The sequence below is a fragment of the Anas platyrhynchos genome, chromosome 11 (assembly GCF_047663525.1).
Source record: "Anas platyrhynchos isolate ZD024472 breed Pekin duck chromosome 11, IASCAAS_PekinDuck_T2T, whole genome shotgun sequence".
NCBI lineage: Eukaryota > Metazoa > Chordata > Aves > Anseriformes > Anatidae > Anas > Anas platyrhynchos.
The window spans coordinates 18467155-18491351 of record NC_092597.1 but is presented as its reverse complement, the minus strand read 5'-3'; the positions used below and the strand labels follow the sequence as shown (position 1 = coordinate 18491351).

The 24197-nt window shown below is 42.1% G+C and overlaps 2 long non-coding RNA genes across 5 annotated transcripts; one reads left to right on the top strand and one right to left on the bottom strand.

Annotated features, from left to right (window-relative positions):
* Window positions 1-682: 682 nt before the first annotated feature.
* Window positions 683-12671, bottom strand: LOC119718077 (uncharacterized). Of its 3 annotated transcripts, none has more exons than XR_011811964.1 (4): window positions 11225-12671; window positions 4591-4694; window positions 4398-4493; window positions 683-1544 (listed from the first exon to the last, which is right to left on the bottom strand). It is a non-coding gene; the product is annotated as an uncharacterized lncRNA (long non-coding RNA). The 3 variants fall into 3 exon arrangements; XR_011811963.1 differs by having other exon boundaries at window positions 4596-4694; XR_011811965.1 differs by lacking the exons at window positions 683-1544; window positions 4398-4493; window positions 4591-4694 and adding an exon at window positions 10157-11132 and having other exon boundaries at window positions 11225-11297; window positions 11624-12671.
* Window positions 3544-9895, top strand: LOC140003411 (uncharacterized). Of its 2 annotated transcripts, XR_011811962.1 has the most exons (4): window positions 3544-3776; window positions 5626-5678; window positions 6170-6351; window positions 9432-9895. It is a non-coding gene; the product is annotated as an uncharacterized lncRNA (long non-coding RNA). The 2 variants fall into 2 exon arrangements; XR_011811961.1 differs by lacking the exon at window positions 9432-9895 and having other exon boundaries at window positions 3549-3776; window positions 6170-7250.
* Window positions 12672-24197: the final 11526 nt, after the last annotated feature.

Genomic DNA, 24197 nt, shown 5'->3' with positions numbered 1-24197 from the left:
TGTATTAATTTTGCTGAAATCATTTAGGTATTGATGGTGTTACTAATTATTGTATTAGAAAATCAGGGATACAGAACTATCCCTAATTGTTGATGATTGCTGTGTACTAACAGGAATTTTTTATCACTTGGACTAGAGCATGATTTTACCTAAGTAGATATAATTGACTTCACTCTGCCTTTCTTCTCCCTGGTGCACTATTACTGGTGCTCTGTTGTACTCATTCTTTAGGGCAAAAGGATTCACTGAATAAAACAGTGTTAATTCCTGCCCACATACCATTGTGTTGTAATGCTGTTATTTTTCTTTAAATTTTATCTGTCATTTGCCTAGTGCACGTGAAGTTATGGAGATGAGCACAGTAGAAAACGATGCTCCGAAGACTTTTCAGTCTTCCTTAGTTATGGGAAAGAGCTGCTCTGCGTGCTGGGGTTGTGGGGAGATGTGTAAAAGGAATAATGATTTGGCAGACAGATGTCCTGTTGGGCTTTCTTATGCCTATGTGGTTTATTATTTTTTTTTACTTATTCTATTTAAGTATATGCCACACCCAATCCCATGGTAACTCCGTGTACACACACACAGACATACACAGACGGGCTGTTACCAAGGCATCAGCAACACACACATATTCTCTGTCACTATGGTGACAGCAAATATTTTATACTTTTTATATGTGGGTATATATGCATACATTCACGCATACATATTTGCTCCACCACAGCTTTTCATGCACCCCTGATGCTGTACGCAAATAGGGCCAAATCCTGCAAGCATAGAGCTGAGTAGTCTTGTTATATGCACTTCTTTAAGGAGTCTCATAAGTCAATGGGATTTTCCTTGGCCTGAGCTGTATACAATAGACAGTGTAAATACTTCTGAGGTTTTCTCACAATCAAAAAAAAAAAAATCTTGTTGAATTATGTTTTCATTCAAATAAATACAAATACTGCTTTTCATCATCTTTAACCCCAATGCTTTTTTCAAATAATTAAGCCAGCTTGCTGTTGGTAGCAATCACATTTACCTACACAAGCCTAAGACTTTCCAAGTTCATGAGATGAACATAAAAAATAGCTTTCATAACCAAAGGTGTTACCAGCGCTCCATCTATTTTCCAGTTTATCTCCAGGTTTCTCCCATACCACATTCCCCGTGATGCTGGCTTCATGTTACAGCTGCATGGCAAGAACCCCCTCTGCAGGGAACGTCTGTTCCCCCTGACCCTACACAGATACGATGACTGCAATGCACAGAGTGCAGCAATCACCCACGTGGCAGAAGTCCTGCCCAAAGATTTATTTACTCTCTCTGCTTTTAATTTTGTCCTTGTTCTGCATCCTACAAAGGTTCTTGTCACGCTGCCAGGCCTTCGGTGACTACTATTTATTTTATTTACTGTTAAGAAAATGCAAAGATGTATAAATCCATAAATAGCTAATGTAAGAAATATTGCTGCTGTGACATAAATCTGAGACTTTCCACCTCTTGCATCAAATGAATGGTCCAATGGGCCAGGCAGCTCCATCCAAGTCTCCCAGGATCTGGCGACATTTAAATAAAGCTTAGTTTTCAGGGTTAGGGGAGAAGGGAGGAGGAACTGAATGAGTTATGAAAATATAAATTAAACTGCACTACAATTGATTTAGAGCATCCTGGGTCACATTAGACAGCCAATGTGTCTGTTCCGAGACCTTGTCTTGTTGCTTTTACATTTATGTAAACTTATTTCTGTTAAAAAGAGAGCAAGAAAGGAAAAATCAATTGAAACAGAGGACAGATTTAATTTAGCTGGGGGGAAATCTGATCAAGGAAAGAAAATGATGGAGATAAAAGTAACCCCTGTCCCAATGCAGAAAGAGAGGAGCTGGCCATCTGATGTTCATTAGAATTAATTAACAGTGTTCTGCTCCTCTGGGGCCTGGGGGTGAGGAAGGTGAGATTTGCTGCTGTTTTGAGAATGAATTGGAAACACAGACCAAACGAAAGGGGAACCAAGGATTCTTCCTCTTTTCTTTTCTAAAAAGAGAATGAGTTGAAGGCTCTGGATGCAGAGCAGCAGAAGCATGGCCATTCAACCTCAGCCCTTTCCCACCACAGCTCTGTGGAAGCAGGCAGAGAGAGACTGGGAGATTGTTGTAGTTTACTAGCAAGGGAGTGGAAGATGTCACCAAATGCAATGGGGGTGACAAAGCCTCAACTAAAGAAACTCTTGCACTCCTGGGTGAATCTGCAGCCAACCAGATGATGATGATTTTTGGCCAGTTTACCTGAGAAAGTGAGGTTTATGTGATCATCTCTACACATGCAACTGTTTTCTCTTTGCCTATGGCTCTCTAAAAATCATTAAGTCCAACAACTGATTTGAACCAGATATGTGAATACTCTGAAAAATATGAAGTTCACAGAAGGAAATAGTCCAGCAAGTAGAAAAGAGCCTGCATTTATGTTCAGGTTGATACTGGGGCTAAACCCCTATTCCTAATTAGACACCAGAGAAGCAACCTAAGTCAGAGCTATTATTAGTGTTCTAGCCATGGGAAAAGCTGCATCCCAAACCATTGAATCCAGGATAATCCAAACACCAGACACAAAATGGCAGGAAAGAAGTTTCATAAATTCAGCTACTCATAGATCAACTTTTTTTTTTTTCTTTCCTCTTTTCTTTTCCTCTTAATCCATCACCATAAAGTCCTGCCAGGAAGTCTGCTCAAGCCAGCCCTGACAAGCATGGTGCCTGCACTCACTGCGTGCCGGAGGAGGCAAGGCAGCCAGTCCAAGAGTGCAAGTTAACCAAGAAACCTGCTTCCAAAAACATGGCAGGCAACCGGGATAGGAGGACACAAACTGTTTGTTTACTTTGGATTGAAAGGGGAGGTTTATTTTAAACTTCATCAGGATTTTTGAGGGATGGAAGGAATCAGGCTCAACTAAATGTAGGGAATAAGTGAATTTTCAAAACCTGGAGGGGATCAGAGCCTAAACAAACAAACAAAGTCACTGAAATTTAACCATGCAAATGTACTTGACTGATTCCCAGTGCAGAAAGTAATGCCCAAGAACAAATAGTTCTTTGGCTGTTGAAATGTTACAGGATATTGGCAGCCCAAAGAAATGAAAACAACCCCCTGAATAAAGACATTCTGTGCAGCCCGAGCTGCTGCGCTGCTGCCCTGTGGTCAGGATGTGGGAGCACTATCAAAATGGTGATGGCTGAATGATTTATGAAACCCCCTTTTCAAAGGATGCCTTGATAGGTAAAGCTGATCCTAGCCAGCCATGGCATCAGTCACTGAACTCTTCATTATATAAAAGCAGAGTGTGGGCCATAGCTTCGTTTACTGCTTTCCCTGTCAGTTTGGAGAGGGATGGAACATGAACAAGATGGGTGCATGATTCAATCTGGCATTCAAGAAATTAAAAGCAGGCGAAGCAAGGGAATAGGGATAAAATGGAAGACCGTATTAGTGTTTCCATCTCTGCCTAGAGTCATCTCTCTGGACCTGCAGCAACCTCAAGTCTTCCCTGTTTAGGAAGGTATGATGTTGTTGAGAAAAAAGGCTTGTTAGTTAGGAGCAGTTGCCCAATGGAATAGCATACACAATAAATATCCTAACTGCAGTCAGGTTTAGGAAGTGGGAAAAGGACTGGGGAGGAGCAAGAAGCCTCTTGAACTGCACTCTGACAATCAAAATTGTCCAGGCATTTCAGCTACAAAGCTACCTCCAAACACACGAGCAGGATGAAGCATGAACGTAGACCAAGATCTGAATTAGGTAGGTCAATCTTTCTTCAGCGATTCTATCACACTAAATTCAATCTTTAGTTCAGAGAGGAGGCACAGAGCTGAAAATTGGAACTCAGCTATAGAAATTGAATCTCAGGAAGGCAAGAAAGCGGTCAGGCACAGAGGGAAAAGAAAATAATTTCTTAAATATTTTCCCCTTTGCTTTCTCTAGCTAAAGTCAGTGTTTGCCAAGAAATAATCCATCCATGGCTTTCCCTCCTGCGCTTCGGGAAGTAATCCACTGGGGGCTGGAATTTGAAAGCCCAGCACCCAGCAGCCAAGTTTGAGCTATGTTACTGAGCACTGTTTTTCATAACTAGTCCTGCTGGCTTTTCAGAGAGGAGAGGGAACCCTTCCCTCCCTGGGGGAAAGGAAAGTCAGTCTGGGACATGGTTTGCACATAAAAATGACCTCGAGGCAATAGTGCACAGTCATCTGGTGCCACTGAGAAGTCCATCTACCAGAATTAGATGCTCCGTCATCAGTAGGACTGAAGAAGGAACAGATAAGTGTCCTTAGTCAGATAAGTGTCTCTCCCACTCCCACAGAAAGCCTGGTGAAGTTGTAGAGATCTACAGAGGGCCCTGTAATTTTTGTGGTTGCCACCTACCTTGGAGCTGCTGTGGTTCTCCAGGAGCCAAGGCCATAGCTCTGTATGGTCCTTTGGGGACAGTTCAGGTCTTGGCATGAGGAGTTCTGCTTTGTGCTATCCAGACATGAAAGTTCAGTCAGAATTTTCTGCACCCAAAAATATTCAAATGAGAGAAAATGAATTCCTCCTCTTGCAGGAGCATTCAGATTACCTCACCTCCCAGCTTGGCAAAGTTCTTGCAGGCACAGCAGATTATCAATTGGAGTTATAATAGTAACTGTGTATTGTGATTTAACACATTTTGCTTGAAGCACTCTGCAAAGAACCAATATGGCAATAATAAATAACAATTTAGAAATGATCATTAAAGTGGAAAACCAACATAGATAAAAACTAAAAAGCCAAAGGGCATCATTAGAAGGCGGGGAAGTCTTCAGAATGCAGCCAGGATGCAGAAAATGTCTATTCATAGCCAACTTTCACCTGCTTCCTATTCCCTTCAAGAAAAATGTGCATTAGAACTTAACTTTACAATTTATATGCACTAGATTTCAAAGAGCAAACACAGCCATGAGCTCTGGTTGCTCTGAGATCTCATTCACCCTAGCTCTCTCCTCACAGATATTATACAAACTTAACAGGTAGTAAAGGAATACAGATATCTCGACTGCAGTGGGGCTCAAAAATATTTTCTACTCTCAACTCAGTGAAAGATCGGGATTTTCATGGACTTGGGCCAATAGTTAAATTACCACAAGCCACAGTTGTACTGGTTATGACTGCATAGTCCAATAACAGCGACACATGGGAGAAGCAGGATAGCTTTAAAGTATTACAGACGTGATTTACCATGCTTCTTAGATTACTGTGACTGTACAGATTCTTATAGAAATCAAGGGTTTTCTTTTCTCTCTCTCTCTTTTTTTTTTTCTTTTCTTTTCTTTTTAAGAGAACATTCATTTTAACTGGAGGGAAAAGTGCTGAAGAAATGTCTATTGTTTCCTTCAAAGTCTGGAAATGCTTCTAGAAAATAATTGAAGTTCTGAAAGAGAATATTTTAATTTTCCCCTGAAAAATACTGATCACTGCCTGCCTAAATTGCAGCTTAATAGAGAATAGGGAAAAACTATGAAAACAGGAAAAATCAACATCTCACTATCAAAAAATAATTTTAACAACAAAATTTTTTTCTTTTTTTTTCTTTTTTTTTCCTCCCCCTCATTGGTGAAGTGTTTTCTTTCTCTAGGTTGTTTTTACAAGTTCACTGGTACCAGCTATGTTCCTTTTCTCCTCTTCTAGGTAAGCACTTAATACAATCTCCTCCCTGCCCACTCCAAAACATCTAAATATAACCCTCAGTTTTAGGAGCTGCCACCTTATTTGCATCTACTGAATTGTTTCTCATATTTTTCTGGGGATTACTCTGGTTATTTAGCAAATGCTGTAGAATATCTCAAAGTCATTGGCAAACCCTCTTCTGGAGGTAACCAGGATTGGTTTTTCACAAGCAATAAAAGGCAGGGTGTTGAAGGTCTCTCCTTCCCTCATCCCAACAGCTGAGCACTTTTCTGCCTTTAATAGCTTGGTGCGGGAGGCAGACAGGCTGGAAGGCAGAGCCAGCTCCAACAAGTGGCACTAGAAAAGGCTGACCAACAAGGCACAGGTCCCTGACACCACACTGTCAAAAGCAATGTTCCCATTTAGTCACTTGCACTCAGTGTCTTTCAAGCCTCATTGAACTCCAACAGGGGTAAAGAAGTCTTTGCAACGAATGTTCTCTTCATCCCCAGGACCGAGACGTTTAGAGGATGTCAGTGCCATCACTCCAGCCTGGGATAACGCTGAAACAACTGCTGTCAGCGCCGTGATGACAACAGGATGGAGGAACGCTGTTAACAACAGGCGGCCGTCAACGCTTCCAAAACTCTCCTCCGAAATAAGGCCACCGGTTTGTCTCTAAATCTTGCTCCGGGTGCGTGTCTCGCTGTGAGCTGCCGTGTTTGGGGTCTCTCCAGAGCAGCGAGCGGTGCAGCAGCCGCCAGGACCCCAGCCGAGGGTGGCAGCTGTAGAGGCATCGTTACGTCCTGCCTCCCGCTGCTCCGCGCGAGCTGCTGCTCCTAGCTACGATGGGCTTTTTTATTTCCACTCGGTTTATGTGTGACATAATTTCCCCATAAAGGAGGGCTGATTGTAAATCCAGATGGAAATGGAACAGTTTGCATGAAATGCACTTTAATTAATTAGCTAAATGCTTGCAAAGTGCTTTGAAGATGTAAAGCACCATACAAGTGTTAAACGGTAATAATAATAAAATAACAATAATTAATTTCCCCAGGAAGTATGTGTACAGAACATGCCCAAAATATTCCTGTTTAAGAGCAAAGAAACCAATAACAATAAAAATAATTAAAAAAATCCACTTTACTTCTGACATTCTACTGAGGGCCAAGAACCTCAATAAGATAAATTAATTCATTTATGCATCCATGGAGACAAGAGTTTGCATCTAGTCTAAAATGAAAATAATGTCCACAGTGCCCATTAGTCAGTGTGACAGACCAGAAGTATAATTTTGAGCAGTTAAACAAAACAGAGCTGTTCAACAATAAAACGCTTGATAAGGGGACCTGACCACTGCCTAATCACAGATTTCTTTTCCCATAAAACCAGTATAGCCCAGCAATACAATGGCCTGCAGTGGCTCAAAGTCTGGTTGTTGGTCCATCTCCTCTGTCTCACAGAAGAGGAAGGTGAGAATCCAGCCTGAGATTTACTCTTTTACACAGTGTTCCTGGCAGCAGTCTGGAAAACTGCTCCCCTCCCTTGAGGAAGTGTTCACTTTGGTGCCTCCATTCAAAAAAAATTCTGCGTGCAAGAAGTTATTGAGACGGAAAAACTATTGCAAAGGCTAATGGAAATATGTGTTTGCCAGAGGATTTGCTCTGGAAGCGTCTGAAGGTTGTCTCTGTAGGTCTTCAGGGTAAATCATCCGCTCAAGTGCCAACCTCGTGCTGTATCACCAGGACTGCACTTGCTAAAGGAAACTGGGCTAGATCATCCTCACTTTGGAGGAGGAGATGACAGCACAGTATTTCCTCAGCTTTGTGACAAACTTTCACTTGAAATCGTCCCAGAGTTGTTAACCGAACCGTGACATCCCACAAAGTACATCTGCTGGTGCAGGTCACCGCAGAGACTAAAAGGTAGGGCAGAGACACTCTGTAGATGGTCTGATTATGCCTTGCATTTTTCATGCTTTATACAAGTGCATGGATGAACGGTGAAAGTTTATGTCATTAATCAGTGGCTTATACCCAGAGCATTAGGGATTTTAAAGCTGAGAAGATAATGTGACAAATGAAAAAACGATGTGAATTAATGAAAAACTGACTTTTCCTCTTGATATTAATTCACTTCTATGGCAAGGGTGCAATCAAATTCATGAAGAGGTTTTGATGGATATGGAGAGAGAGGAAAGCACCATTTATCACTCGGAAAGGCTTCACACAGCACAAGAACGGCCCCTTTACAGTAACATAACTGCAGGAGGTGTCATCCACCATGAAGCCTCTCTGATGGCTATCCCTCCCGGAACTGGGGGGATGTAAGGGCTGCAAATGAGGTATTAAGCTTCTCCCAAGAGCCTGGATATAGGAGTTTACTTTTAATCTATTTTAGAATTATAAAACTGAGATGAAAAGCTGTGCTGCTATCTTGCAGAAGGACTCTGGCATGCAGTTCAACCACAAAAAGTACATACGAGAGTCACAAGTCTAGCAGAATTTTGAGATTTTTTTTCCCCCAAGCACTGTTCTGTATGGTACAACATCATATAACAAGAGGCACTAAAAAGAGAGACTTTAACTTTACCAAATGTGGACTTTATCTCTGTGTCTGTTAAAAAAAAAAAAGTGGTTCTAGATGCATCTATAACCTTGCTACCAAAGCAGAGAGAGATGCAGTCTCTACCAGAAGAGGTAACAAGAAGCATTTAGAAGTATTTTCACATTTCTAAGTCCAGCCCTTTTCCCTAAAGCAAAAACTCAGCTTTGTTCCAAAACAGGAATGGTATCTGACAGTCAAAGAGAATTTTCTTGAAAAGGAAGCCTGGAGTATGAAGAAAAAGCCGAAGATTTTGAGCATGGGAAAACAGGGTAACCTTACCCTGATTCTGAATTCATCCCATTTTCACTGAGAAGCAACAGGGAATTTGTAATCTCCACACAACTCCAACGGTTCTAAATGAATAAAAAGATTGAGATTGACCTGCTGAATTTGACCATTATTTTAATGAAAAATTCCCATCTAAGGACTAAAAGACTTGGCCCTTGGAAATCCAACTTGTACTTGCAGAGCTGTTTACTGACCTTTTCTGTAAGCCGATGTAGTCACGAGCAGTAAGATCAAAGGCCTGATGAATGTCTGATGTGAAGTGAAAAGAAAAGGCTTCAGGCTCTTTCCCTTAGAGACTGATGAACACTCATTTCCAGTTAATTTAATAGGATATATGATGAAAAAAGGACTCCTGTATGCATTACATTGAATGCAATCTCTTGTATTTTCTCGGCCTAAGTGGCCAGCCTGTTGCAGTGAATCTGTGTGTTAACAGATACACAACATTGTCAGATGAACCTGCCTCTTCAGGGCTCAGCTTGCAAAGCTCTGGATGCACTGTGCTGTAGAAATCATACACCCATGGCATAATGTAGGTTTGGGGTGGATATAGAAACTCAAAGATGAGGTTGGTTTGTGACAAACAGCTGAGATGATCTAAAGCCTCCAGTGGGACCAGCAAAGCTTCACTATTTGGAGGGGAGCAGCAGTGATAACAACCATGATGGTCTGAGTGCTGTTTTAGGACTGTGAAATGATTAAAGCAAGGGCATGAAGGAGGAGTGTACTCTAAGGCAGTGATTATCAGCATCAGACTTGAAGCTGACATGTGAAATTGAATATCGCATTTCTTGACTTGTGAACATTTTACTTCCAAGCCATCTCTGAGTTTTTTTTTGTTGTTGTTGTTGTTTTGTTGTTGTTGTTTTTTTGGCATAGGAACAAAGCCACACACCTTGAAGGAGCAATGGCAAACCCAGCATGAAGCAACACACTGCCTATGGTACGGCTCAGTGGGAGCAGCTTTCCCCATACACCTCTCAGCACCAACTCCTGCAAGTTTCATGGAAGGGAGGAACACAAAAATATTCCTATGTGCATGCCCACTGATAGTTCCTAGCCCAACTCCCTCTGTACAAAAGTAAAACTCAAAGCCTTTGAAAAAAGACTATATATTCTTTCATTTCCACTTGGAAGATAATTCATTCCTATACATAATGATTTTGGAAGGGGCATAATGAAAGGGAAGATGGAAAATGTCAATACCATTCAATGAAATACATTTAGTGAAGCTGAGCATTTGGCCTTTGTCAATCCTGCTGGGATAGTCAGGGCTGTAAAATGGTTCAGTGCTTGTCTGCACTTTTAAAACCTTTTATTTTTCTCCTACAGGAGATAGTGTAATGCTGGAAAGACTGTGATTTACCTCTGCAGAGGATCTAAAAGGAGACATGCTCCCAAAAGTGCATTTTACCTGGGGAAGCTACAGCTGCTACACCTGTACACTATTCTTTCAAATTTAGCCTAGCACCCACCCTCTCTTCTCCCTGAGACTCAGCATTCCCATTCCATATCAAATGCACATGAGATGCTACCATGCTGGTCTCTGAATACTGAAACTGCTCCAAAGAAACTATAAACTATTTCTGTTGTAGCAGGTCCTAATTGCACAAAAAAAGATTGCCACGATTACTCTCTGCAAATCAGGACTGCAGAGATAGCTCTGCAAATATCCCTGCTTACCATGTTTTCTGCAGCCTCCTCATTGTTTTCTTATCCTCCATTCCTAAGCACATTGGTGCAAGCACATTCTTTATTTTTTCTTGGGATAGCACTTACCACAGTGGCAAACAGGACTTTACCCAGGCTTCAGAGATCAGATGATGGTCACAATACTAATTAATAATAGCTCCAAACACTGCCAGGCCTCCTCAAAGTTTTAATCTCTTTATGCTGAGTAGTTCAGTTTGCTTTTGTATACAATTGTGTCCAGAATTATGTCCCCAACTGATAAACTGCCAGTCAGCAAGTACAGATCTGATTTCATTACCTCCCAAGTAGATGTACACTGGAAATAGTCAGAAGAGCAACAGGGTTAAGTCTCTTCTATAACTAACATTAACATAGGCTGTAGGATGACTGCTTAAGAACTGGAACCTCAGACAAAATTCATGCCCATCTGCTGTGCCTTACAGACACTGTCCACTTTAACTAATTAATACAAACTTTGGGTTTTAAACTAGAAAAATGGAGATGTCAGCAAGAAAGTGAACCAATTCAGGAGCTTCAGCCCTTCCTGTGCCTAAATCCAACTGCTAGTCTCAATGGCAATAAATTAGTGTTTAAAACACTTTAGCTTTTCATCATCCATTAGAGTAAACATCCGCTGCTCATTTATTTTCCTTCTGCAGGATCATTGTCTTCACAAGTCTGAATGAATTGATTTCTTCAAATTGGGCTGGGTATCACGAGAGGGCTAAATATTCCCAACAGACCAGAGCATGAACTGAGTGGTGTATGTGTGTGAAATAAATTCTCATCCAAAGAAGGAGGAAGCGACAGATCAATACAGAGCTACCATTACAAGTCCGGGAGTGCCAGGAAAACCACACAGCGCACATACGAGTAAAATGGGGCCTCCTAGATAAGAAGGAAAGTATCACTTTTCCCATTTTATAGTTAAAATGGAATTTTAGGATGGAAGTCAAATAATTTGAGATCAAAAAACAAACCTTAAAATGATGAAGAAAACCCAGGAATTCTGGATGTTACCCCCACACTCTCTGTTCCCAGCTACGTTGACATCTGAATTTGTAAGAAAATAAAACATACAATAAAATAAACGTGGATCATAAGTCACTGCAATTCACGCTGCCAGGAGGTACCTTAGTTTTGCATTTCTGAGATAAATCAGAAAGCAAAAAGACAAGGAAAGTTTGTTTCCTGTCCTATAAAATTCCACTACTCTGTCTGACTGGTTTTGCATACACAGACACACACGTGCGTGCACTTGCATTCAATGTTGCTGCATGATATTGGGTTTTCTGGATCAGTCTCAAAGCTGGCATTACTTAGAAAACCAAGAGCCTCTCCTCTGCTTGTTTATGGACCATGAATGAGATTGCACTTACCTTGATGATCCTTCTATTAGACCACATTTCATGACCGTAACATAGCCTGCACCAAAGAGAGGACACATCCACACGAGGAAATCCGTCAAAAGGCATCAATGCATCACTCTGAACATGCCCAGGAAACACCTATTTGTCTCTCATCCTTTAATTTAATCTAGTTTTTCTCTTTTCTGGTTTCTTTCCCTTTTTACCTGCTCACCAAATGGAATCGTGTTGATAGGACAGCAGAGATACCAGCTGCTCTGTAACTCTCTCCATTTATCTCTCTTAGGTACTTATGTGCCTGCTTAACAATATGCACCTGCTTGAATCCATCCTTATTCAGTGAAACATTCAGAACTCATTGTGAGCCCCACTGATACCAAGCAGAGTTAAACACAGTTAATGTCATGCTTAAAATTCTGCCCAGATGAGTAGTGCTTTGTCAAATCTTTTTATGGCACTGAATACCTTAGCAATGCAGGTGTAAATGACCTTCAAAAAGCAGCTTATTACAGTTGTTCACAGGAATTAAGGACCAATACTTTAGGGGACAGTTAAGGAAATGTACCTGACTTTAGATCTTTGCCACTCACAACCAAAAGTTCAAGGAAGCTGGGATAAGAAGGCTCAATCGACTCTCAAAAAAATCACAAAAGCCCTGAGAGATAAATGCACAAAGATGCTATTTTTAAAGTTCTTGGGATAAAAAATGCTCTTAGCTGCCATAAAACTCAGAAGGCTTCTGTATGTTTCATTTTATCTGCCTAAAGGCTTATTTTACATGTTGCAAAATACAAAGGTAACGTGGGGTGTTGTTTCGTAGCTGCTTACCTACAATTTTCAAAACCTGAAAATCATGATCAAAAAATGAGACCACCCCAGTGAAAACCTTTCAATATCTCAGATGCTATCCTGACTCATCATGACTGAAGCAGTAATTTATCTCTGTTACAATCAGTACACTTATTTTCCATCAATGACAGAAATAACCTAGAAAATGCATGGAGTGGACTCATAAAAGACTCTGTGCCAGAGTAGGTGGAATGAGGACTCCAAAACTGTATCTGTGGTCTATTTATTCTCAAGAATATAAAATAAATAAAACTGTTTCTAGCCTAAAGAAAAATTGTCTGTGGTGTTTGTTAGAGCCATCTGTTCTCCAGGAGATCGTTGACCACTGCACAAATGGAGTGGCAGTGCCTAATGGGAGGTGGCTAGCAGGCAGGCGCAGCGAGCAAGCTGAACAGCTCGGCCTCTAACTGCTAAAAATTGGTGCTGGTTGAGCTGCCTGCCTGAACTGCCAACGGTTCGGCCATTAGAGGGCTCAGGACATTTATCTGCAGACAGGTTTAGGGCTCTTCATCAATTTTCATCTCTCTGTTCTTTTCTAACCCTCTATAAACTCCATCTGGTCTTTGGACTCGCCTGGAGCTTTGTGCACGATAAAACTAATGCACCCAGGGTGGAAGGTGTGTGAAAGCCATAGAAAAGGAGTAGATTTTGCAAGGGCAAACATTTACATTTTTATTTTCTATTCTCTCTGATGCAGCCACAAGAACCATATCACTGAAAGCCTTACCAAGACCTTTCCAAGTGCTGGAAGCCTTTCAAGTCCGGTGTGCTGTGGAGGCACCAAGGTCCCAGCGCCCACCAGTGCCTCAGTGCTGCACTTCTTTCGGTGCTCAGATAAGCCTTTTGCCTTGAGAAAGCTCTTACAGAGCACAGTTCATCCTCCTAGCAATACATTCACCATGGGCTTGCCAGAGATGACTGCTTTGCACCACTTCCCCTGTTCAATCTGCTGAGATATTTGTGTCTGGCTCTCCCTACCCATGAAATCTCTCCCCAGTAAAGCCATTTTGCTATGAGGCACCAGTGAAGCTCCCAGCTAGTAAAGGAAATGGTGAGGCAGAATGCATGGCCCCTGTAGGACGTAAATCATGACAACACAGCTTGCAAATAACATCAGACATCACCACGCTCATTCAAAGCCAGCCGAAGAGCTCTCCCATTTGAGTTCCCCCCATCACCTCTTTGCATGCACACAGCACAACTGCTCACACGCAAAGCCAGTGGATGACTGCACGGAAATAAAAACACACAGGGTAAAACTAAATCAAATCCTGCTCCTCCTGACAGCTGGAAAAGGAAGGTTGGGGTGTTTACCGTTTTCCTATTTTTCACCCTCACAGTGAACTATGAGAGCCCATGACACTGGATACCTAAGAAGAATCTGTATAGAAAGGATGCAGCATTATAAGGAGGACAAAATAACTGAAACAAGCCCAGCCCCTTTGCCCAGAAGGCAAATTCATTGCTATTTCACTTCAATGCCTGCTGAAGCTGTGGACTCCTCCCTTGGTCTCAGCAGTGATTTTATTTCCTTAATTAATCAATTACACATGTAACTGTGGTCCATTAGCAAGGCAGATGATTGTCTTCAGTCTCTGATTACTGGTTTTGGAAGGACCCAAAAATATTTCGGTTAAGATGAATAGATTTCCTCTATGAGGTTTTAATGAGACCATTTAGCATTAAAAAAGAAAACAACAACAAACAAACAAACAGGCAAAAAAGAATTAAAATGGGCATAATAAGTCAACTCCACCTGCATCATGCACTTGGGAGAAACAACAGGCCCCAGTTTTAGACCTTGTCTGTGCTTAATTGTACTTGGAAGAGCACATAATGGAAGGCTAATGGTACCTATGTGTTTAGTTCACTTAGCAGCACAAAGGGGATGATTTCCTACATGCAGTATAGCACTTTGCTTGGCTGCTTTATAAGATAATGATCAGGAGACATACATTAGTAATAGACTGGCAGGACCAGCGTGTCCTGGGTTATAAACCCCAGCTGGTTACGATCATAGTTATTAATAATAACAGTAATTTGCATTTGTAAATCACATATGACCACAAAAGCTACCAGAGTCTGTTTATACAATACACATATTACAGTAAGTCTAATTTCACCTGTGTATAAATATATGGGCATTTTCCAGCGCAGGGGCATGTTTTCAAAGATGCAAAACCTGGGTTCTCATTGCCACTCAGTGCACTGAGCTGCTCAAGAATATCCAGCCAGGATTTCAGCACTCACTTTTCTGACATCTTACTACACCGTGTGTGTATGCTTTTCATTAATCTGCTATTGACAAGAAGAGCTCAGCGCAGTGACTTTAAATATCATCTGGAAGTCTGAAAGCCTCTAGTCTCCAGGAAGTGCTTGCCCCTGTGTCACTGCCACTATTACCGGCTAATTTGCATTTACATACTTTGTTTTGCATTGTATTTACCACCTTCTGTCTGTTTTCCTTCCTGGCACTGAGGATGCAAACAACAATCAACATGTGACATCAGCTACTGCTTACAACTGTCCCTATCCCTGTTGCCTTTCGTCAGCCTTTCTTAATGTTTTACTGATTATTTTTCAAACTGAGAGGCTGAGAGCCAGGAAATTCCTGAAAAATTAGTTCTGAACGCAAGTGCTAAAAATACACATTTCATATAATGCTGAAAAGAAGACAAAGTGTTCCCCCGACTACATTTGCCAAAACATCTCTGAAATCCAAATAAATTAAACTTCTTATTCAATCAGCACTGCCAAGTAGATGGGTACAAGCATCTTGCTCTCCAGCAGTGAGCATTGGATAACAAGTATATTAGCCAGATTGTAGGACTTATTCTGGTCTTTGTTCTACCAGGAGTAGGAGGACCAAGGCCTTCAAATTCTTGCTGGAGCAGATGTCCTACACCCCTGACAGAGCACTTCCAGAGCTCCTGGTGCTGTCCCAACTTACGAAGTCAACTAGGCTTTCACCCCTCTGTCTTCTAAGGATATTCAGGCACCATAGTGGAGTGAAATTTCAGAAATGAAAGGATAAAATGGCCCAAAAGCCAGTATGAAGGCAGTTCACTAAGAAGCAATTTGCATTGTAAAGAAGCCTCATAAATATGCAGCCTATTAATATCTGCCTCCGTTTGTGACAAATGTCACCAGGCTGATTTGAGTTGCTTTGGAGGCAGAACAGATAGCAATTATGTATCACCCCTGAAGACTCTCTCAACAAATGATTCACATTTGAGGGGACAAGCTTTCTTTTGTTGTGTTTTCCTGAATAGTAATTTCAACACTAAAGTCCAGGTTTTCAAAGGCTTCAGACTTAGGGTCACCTCTTTGTGCCATTTGCATCTCCCTGCCGCATCCTCCCTATTGCACTTTGTGTTGCACAAACTTGAAAGAAAAACCTGCCAGGGATCAGAAAGTAATGGAGACAATTAAGTCTTTGGGCATTTCACATAGCTTCAGGGCTATGGTGGCTGAGGACAAGTTTTCTGAAGGTGTGTCAATACTAAATCTTGCAGACCAGACCCTTGAAGGTTTCTACTGCAAGCTGTGGTGAGATCAAGAAAATATATCCAGCTCCCCTACAGGAAAATGTGAGTAAAGTGAAATCTGTAGTGCCAGAATGTCACCTTTATAATCCTGACCACCTACATTTTACAGCCACAGTCTTGTTCTTCTCCTTCTAGCCCACTGCACCCATGTCTTCAAGGAACCAAGTATCTCTTGCATATCTAGCAGTAATCACTTCTAAATTGTGTCTTTTCTCTCCTGCCTTTCTAATATCTTTACGTATTTGTATATCTCAGGACAGACAAGCAAAAGACAGAAATTTCCTGGGATGTGAATAGTCTGACTTAGGGACATCTTTTTTTTCCCTTCGATTGCACACATACCATTAACAGGCAATAAACTTTGGATCTTGAAGTAGGGCACTCAGTGAGATGAGCGAAGGTTCAGGAATCATTTGAATGTGCTCATCTAACTTATTTATATTTGTATTTAGTTTGTGGAATAAAACATCAGTGTAATTGAGCATCTTGAGTGCAATGTGTAGCTTTTGTAGTTTCAGGTGTTTCTGAAAATCGTCAGAGAAATGTGCCATTGCCTGGCCTTTGCTGTAGTTTGACACTTTTAAGAAATTTGTCATAGAAGAAATGCTCTTACTGGACCTCAGGCATTCAGAGGAGAAAACAAGCTCAAAGAGAGGCCAAAAAATCACTCCAATTCACCTGGTGGACTCTTAACAAGAAGCCCGTGAAACAGATCCCTGGGGGAGGGAACAGAGCACCAGAATCTGTTGTTTCTCCAGAATCTGATGACTGCCGATGGGAGCTGTCAGTTCCCAGACACCACAAATCCCTACCCCAGCAGGCACTGACTGGGTGCCTTGTTTTACATCCCATTATAGAGGTACCACTTCTCCACTGCCATCCAGTCCTCTCCATCTCTCAGGCAGTTTAAGAGGCAGTAATGGCAAAGTTATCAACACCTTCCCATTTTCTGTTTTGTTACCTCCGGTACAAATATCCATTACACATTCTGACAAGGAGAAAATGAAATTGCAAAGTGTTAGGCTGCAGGTATTTAGTTTAACGATTGGGGCTGTCTTTAAAACACTATAATGACACCATCCCAGCCAGATAACTTAGAGATAGGGTATTATGGAGATTTCTACACTTTGAATTTAAATTAAAATTTGCTGTGATTTAAGATGTTATCTCCTTTGAAGGTCTGTGCTTTCCTTGGAGAAAATAATTATTCTCAGCTAATAATGTGAGTCTCTAGGCTAGCGATTAGTATTTTTGCAACAGTGTAAATTTGCTTTCTATTGTCATAGACTCAGGTGCATTATTTACTGCGTGATAATCGATCTGGAATGAATCTTTGACTCGAAAGGACATCTATTCTTTAAAGCTCATCATCACCTTGCCCTGCTTTTGTTTATGCCTCAGATTGGAAGGTATATTTTTCTTTGTGATTTGCAGAAGTCATTGCCAAATGCTTGAAAGTCCATCAGCCATGTTACCTTGAAGATCTCTTTTATGAATGATAACAACAACGATGACAATAAATAAAGCACAATTATGTCCAAAGAGATACAAGGTAGTCACTTGTGAGGTGTGATTGCAAAGATAGTTAGTGAGAAAGATGTAAGGCCAATACAGCCAGCACCATCCCCACGTCTCAGTTTGAAACACAATTAATCAGGCCCCAATTCAAGGACTTCACTCTAAGGTTTAATGTCAGGCAGTAGTTTCTCGTTACAGATGGAAAGGGGAACACAAGAACTAATAGCTCAGGGTTATGACCACGGAGCTGCTCAGACCAAATAAATAAATGAATAAATTGTATTGCTTTGTTCCTGAATCAGCTCAAGGGCAGACACCCAACTAGATTAGGATCCCTATATGGCAAACACAAAGATGGAGATTTTCCTCCCAGTTTTCCTTAATGCTTTGTGCCGTTATATTCAGAAGTATACCTTAAAGTGGTCTGGGGAGGTATCTACCAAACAACAGCAGAGGAGATCTGTTAGGAGTCATCTTCCAGTAAGAGGTAGCCATTACACACTATACCATGCTTTGTATATGAGCCTCCCTCAGCAGAGTGGGCTCATAGATACCCACTGTCTGGTTCTTTGCTAGCAGAGCACTCTCCTATATTTGGAGAATCCCAGAGATCGGGTGCACAGGAACCTACAGCTTCCTACTTCTGAAAGAAACACCAGAAAATCTTGCTGAGACATGCATGCTGATTAGCTCAGCCCTTATTCCTTCCCTGGCACTGTCTCACATACTGGGAATTCCTGGGACGACAGTGACTGAACATATTGGATTTACATAATCTTGCTTAAAAATCAACATGGAATTTGCATCGTGTTGCCAGATTTCAGTTGCAGGGGTGGATCTTTGGGGAAGTCATACCTGAAGATAAACAAATAAAACAGAAAGAAAGTGACAGGAGATGATTTTCACAGATTTTTGCTATGCATTGAATCATCTCAGAGATCTAGTTTGGAAAGGCTTTCTTTTGAAGTGAGAAAAAACTGCCAGTCTTCCAGTGAGCCACAGCATTGTCCTTATTCTCATTCAGAGAACCTGCCACCCACACTCCATTGGTTGGGGCTTGCATATATGATAGAAATTCAAGGTGAGGCTTTTTGTTTTGTGTTTTCATCAGTGTTGCACTAGGAGAAACCAGAACCTGGTGGAAAGGCCCATTATAATGCCCCACATCAAGCAGATAGTGGTCAGAAAAGGGTCTGGATTTGAACATTTTTATTTATTTATTTTTTCCTGGATGTTTTCTAACATTTTCATGCATCATTTTCCTATTTGTATTTCTTCATTGTGAAATCCTGTCTCTTAAAGGCATTTTTTTCATCTCCAGTGGACATGGGAAATTTGCAATAACCTTGGTCATGATGTAAGGATACACTAAGCTGCAGCCTTGAACTCTGAGGTGTGTATGGCATTCACCCAAAGTTACCTCTTTTCTCTCCTTAATCAACATTTCTTCCTCAAGTTTTCTACTGAACCTTGACCTAAGGAGACAGGGAAACTGGTTACTTGGGGTTAAATTTGCATCACTTTAAAAGGAAGCTGTTTTAAATGACCTAGAAGAGGGATGTGCTGAAATGCCACAATATCAGGACACTGAAAGTAACTGACCCCACAAAACCTCTAAAAACCTGCTGAAGAAGGTCTCTCGGGCACCTAATGCATCGGTGACCACACAGAGACCAAGACATCTGCCCCGAGAGACCAGTGCAAAGGTGGCACTATTCCTGTCCCCATCCAGGTGGGACACAGAAGGGACAAATTGACACAGCAGCACCCTGCAGCTGAGCTGAGCCAGGGACACAAACTCTTCTTTGGTTAGGTCAAAAGAGGGCTGCAAAAAAAATTGTTCTGAAACATTTAAAGGCCTAAGGGCTCAGTACATGGCTAGTTTCTGCAGAGCAGTTTGTTGTTCAGGGGCCTAAGAGAAGGAGCAGGGCTGCTGGGAAGCTTTCAAAGCTCTTCTGTCCTTATCCTGAATAGGAAGGGATGAAAGCACCGAGTTTATCATTCAAAGATGTGTTTCAGGAGGCCACATACAATAACCTCTTCCCGGTCTGTAGCAGATTTCAAGGCTAAGAAAGGGCTCCCTCTGGAGAAATATTACCAGCTCCTTCTGAAATCCCGCAGCCTGCACAGAGCCTGCTCCAGCTGCTGTCCTGCCAGAGGCATTTCTTCATGGAGAGCCTGGAAAGAGGTGGCAGTGCTACAGGGCTACAAAAGAGAGGAGCAAAGCCACTTGAGATTTGGCTTTGGTCTCCTCGTAAGTAGGTCTGCTTGTATTTACTGGATAGTTTTGGTTTTGTTTCTTTTGATTTTTTTTTTTTTTTTTTTTTTATTTTGAAGCAGAGGTTTTACAGGGGAACCCAACCTCTTGGTTCCCAGATAGAAACGCTCAATATAAAATTCACATTAGACAGCAGCTGCAGCCAGCCGTGGTGGTTGCAGACTGAACAGACTTAGCTCACAAATCTGGGGTGTAAAAACCCACTTAACCATGTCACGGGCCTCAGGATGGGCTCCGTGATTTCTAGAAGCTGTAAGAAAGGCAGCCGCACCATTTGTTTTTGCTATTGGGTTATTTTTCAGCAGGCTCAGTCCTCTGATTGAATAATATACCACCCATATCGGAAAGGCATTGAGGTTTTGTGGCTGCAGGTTGTTCTGAGGTGGTAAGCAACATACTGACAGGTATGTGTGATGCCCTTCATCTTACCTTTGTGGCTGCCGCAGGAGCATTTTGGGAAAAGCACTAGCCAGCCCTGGGTATTTCTCATCCAGCTGGAGTTTCGCCACATTTTGACAAGGTGTTTGCCTCTTTGCTGGAAAACACATAGGAGCTGCAGGCCAGGAAAGCTGGAAACCCATTGCACTAGACTATTGAAGCAGAAACTCTCATTTTCTCCTCCATAATTACATTTGCTTTGCTCCAGGTTTGCACAACTCCCTCTTCAAAAGCTTTGGCGCTAGGCAGGGCTCCGTCCTTTCAAAACTTTCTAACCATTGCTCGATTTTGTCACCTTTCCCTTACTTTCCTGGGGGGACCAGACCCCTGTGCTCTGCACCCGCTGGCAGCACCCGTGCCCCGTGCGGGTCCTGCCGGGGCCCCAGTGCTGGGCGCATCCAGCAGAAACACTGCGGGGGCTGCCGGTGCTGCGGGCAGCTGCTGCCATCTTCTGGCCTGAGCCGGGCTCGTTTCTGATCCACACGGACTGGGGCAGAAGCAGAAAATGCACTCGAGGTGATTGAGGTCACTCTATACATGCACGTGTGCACGTATAGTAGGTATAGGTACATGGCTGCTTGTATAGGTGAAGCAAGTGGTGGAACAAATAAGCTCTCACTTTTCCAATAGTACTTTTAAGGCTTAATTAATACCTATAGTGCACTCAAAATGTAAAAGTCAGATATAAGCCCCAAACCTTATTATGGGTTAAGGATGCTGCAAATTCCTTGGTTCCCACTGAAAACAGTCAAAGAAAACCTGCCACAATCTCTTTGGTTAGCTTTCTGCGTGTTTTATACATCAGCTTGCAAAAAAAAAAAAAAAAAAAAAAAAAAAGGTCTGAAAACTACAGGCTCACTTGATATCAGCCACAAAGTCAAAGTTTGCAATCAGCAGGGCACTCAGCCTGCAGCAGTTTCTGCCCCAAGCTGGAAATTCAGGGCTCCAGTGCCCAGCACCAATTGCCTGGCCAAGTGGTTGATTTTGAGTGACTGTGAAGTCAAACCGCCAAATTGTATCTCCTCTTGAAAAGCCTCAAAACCAGTAAAGTTCTGAGATACAGAAGAATTGAAAAAATAATGGTCTTGTTTACCATACACCAACTCAAATCATATTCCCAATATCCCAATTCACAATTCAAGCATCACTCAAACCTACTGCATTTAGTAGCTGCTGGAATTGCCATCATTTCCAGCCTTCTTCCTCCACTAGGTAACCTTCTCTGACAGCTTGGCTGAACCTGCACATCCAGGGAATCTGGGTCATTTATTGGTGGTTACAGGAATCTATGCCTGAAACTCCACTTGGTGAGCATAAGATGGTCAAGGTAAAATCATCAGTATGGAAAAACAGCAACACAGATTTACAAAGCTTTTCTTACCATCTAGTCTATCTCATGCTATCTCAGGCAACTGTGCCAAGTAATCCTGTTCTTAAATTCCCCAGGTCCTACTTTAAAACCAGTCTTTTTTATTAATTTATTATTATTATTATTATTATTTTATTTTAACACAATTTCTCTCAGAATCCTTGTCTGCACATTCAAATATGGGATTTTCCTGCTTAATGAGATTGCAGCCTTACACACAGAATGTCAGATAGCCCGGAGTAAGGACTACTCTGAAGCACCTCTGAGGCTTTAAGTACAAATCTCTGACCTTTATCTAAAAGCCTTTTTCTTCTAAGAAAATTATTTTTAACGGTGGTTGCTAATACACAGCTTTCTGTATAAAAGCAGAATACACACGAGGGGCTTATGAGCTGTAGTCACTGTAACTCTTTGTAGCCAGACAGGGGTATTGCAAAATTCCCAGCTGGCAGCTCCTGAGACCAGTCCCTACCAGCTGCTGTCTGTGGCCCACCCAGTAAGACCCCAGCCCAGATGGGTCCTCTGGCATCTGCTTGAACCCAAGCTGAGGAAAAATGCCTGGTTTGGTCTCCTGATGACTGATGAACCTACATAATTCCTTTATTATGTTTCCAATATCTAACAGCTTGAATATTAGCTTTAGCATGTTGCACATGTAGTGCACTCAAGGAGAGAACTGGACACTAATGGACTTAACCTTTCTGCACCTAAAGGCCTTACCAACAAGCCTGAAAAGAGTGTGCTATGTCAAATGCTGTGTAGCTACAAGAAACACCATTTTTTTATTGGACGTGTTCCTGTTGCTAAACTTTTCTTACATGGCACTTAAAAATACGTTATGCTTTCTTCATCAGAAAATGCTTCAGGCTATAGAGTTTCTTATGTAATGCATTAGGAAATGCACAGTGTGATAATGCAGTAGTAGAAGGGAGTCTTAATTGAGGTGGGATGGTGTGAGATAGCAAGGATGTACACATTGCAAACATCAGAGGAAGTCCCCACATTTTCAGAGTACAAAGTCACCCACAGCAACTCTTGTAAAAGGACTCAAAGTGCACATTAAACACAAACACTGCAGGAGCCATTCTTTTTCTTCCAGCTTTTTAATGTGACAGGGAGAACAAAAACAAAGTCCGTTGGAACAGCTGCAATTTCCAGTGACAACCAGACACAGATCAAATTAAAAAAAAAAAAAAAAAAGTTTTAAATGAAGAAAAGGAACCAAGGAACCAAGGGATTGGAATTGGCTATCTCACACACAGAGCTGACAGAACACCTAAATGAAACATTTCATTAAATGCACGACACCGGGTGTTATTTACAGGGGAACTTGCAGTGTGTGAACATTTACACAGCTCTAGCATTACATACAGCAAAAAAATTTCTTCATTTTGTTTCCTTCACAGTTCCCAGGCTTGATTCTTCCTAAAAGCAGCATTGGCTAATACAAGGGTGAGAAACCAAGGGAGAAACTTGATGGAAATACAATGCATGGGGCTCAAATCTACATAAACCTAAAAATATACTCTCAGGTTTTAGTGTCCTTTGGAGAGTCAAAGGACATAAACAAGGACAGAAACGAACCTAGGATGTCCTTACCAGTGTCAGAGTATACTCTGTTGCTGGAAGTCTCAAAGCAGGACCTAGAAGAGACCTTAAGAAGTGCAGAAAGCTCAGCTCCGTGCAGCTTTGCTCTGTGCCGACATGTGAACCCAGCCCAGGGGCCAGACAGCTCCCAGGTTCAAGGAACGTCCCTCACTGCATCTTTCCCCTGTCACCAAAGGACATTAGCTGAGGGACCTCTCCCCAGAGTGCAGAACATCTGTCTCTGGATGTGGGTTTTCATAGTGTGGCCCTTTTCTTAGTCCAGAAGATCCATACGCTGCCGTTCATAAATCGCACAGCATTTCTGGGAGATGAGGATGGTACAGGCGAGCAGGGGGTCACCCCACCCAGCCCCAAGCAGCAGCCACCACCAGCAGGATGTGGCAGAATGAAATGTGATAGCAGAAGCAGTGCTGCACAACTGCCGTTCAGGAAAAACAGTACATTAAATCAACAGGAATATAAGGAGGCAGAACTCTTATTGTAATACCACTGGTCTTGTACAATAGCAACAGTGCTTTCTGTTCCTCTAAATACCTGTTTCTGTGTGCTCAGGAACGCAGTAATGAACTGCTCCAGGGGCCCCATTACTCCACTGTATGGATGAAGACACCAGGACCCAGCAGGCTGGTTTGGGTTCCCTATACCCATCTCTTCCAAGCCACAAAGTCCCTGGTTGAGTGGCTGGACTGGCGTGCCACATATGCGTGAAGAGGTCCAACTGTCCTCTACAGGAGGTTTTTGGGATTTAAGGCAAGTCCCCTGTCTTGGTCCTCTGTGCCCTCATTGCTGAAAAGTTCACAAATCCGAGGAAATGGTGCTCAGTGAGGACTGTTATTGGGCTGTGATCAGCACTTTTCCTCTGCAGATGATCCAGTAATAGCAGAACTCCAAGACATGGAGACTTCACTGCGGCAAGTGTAGGCAGGGGGAACTGCTGGAGGAGGCAAGCTGGCCCTTGCAGTGCAGCCACAATGCTGA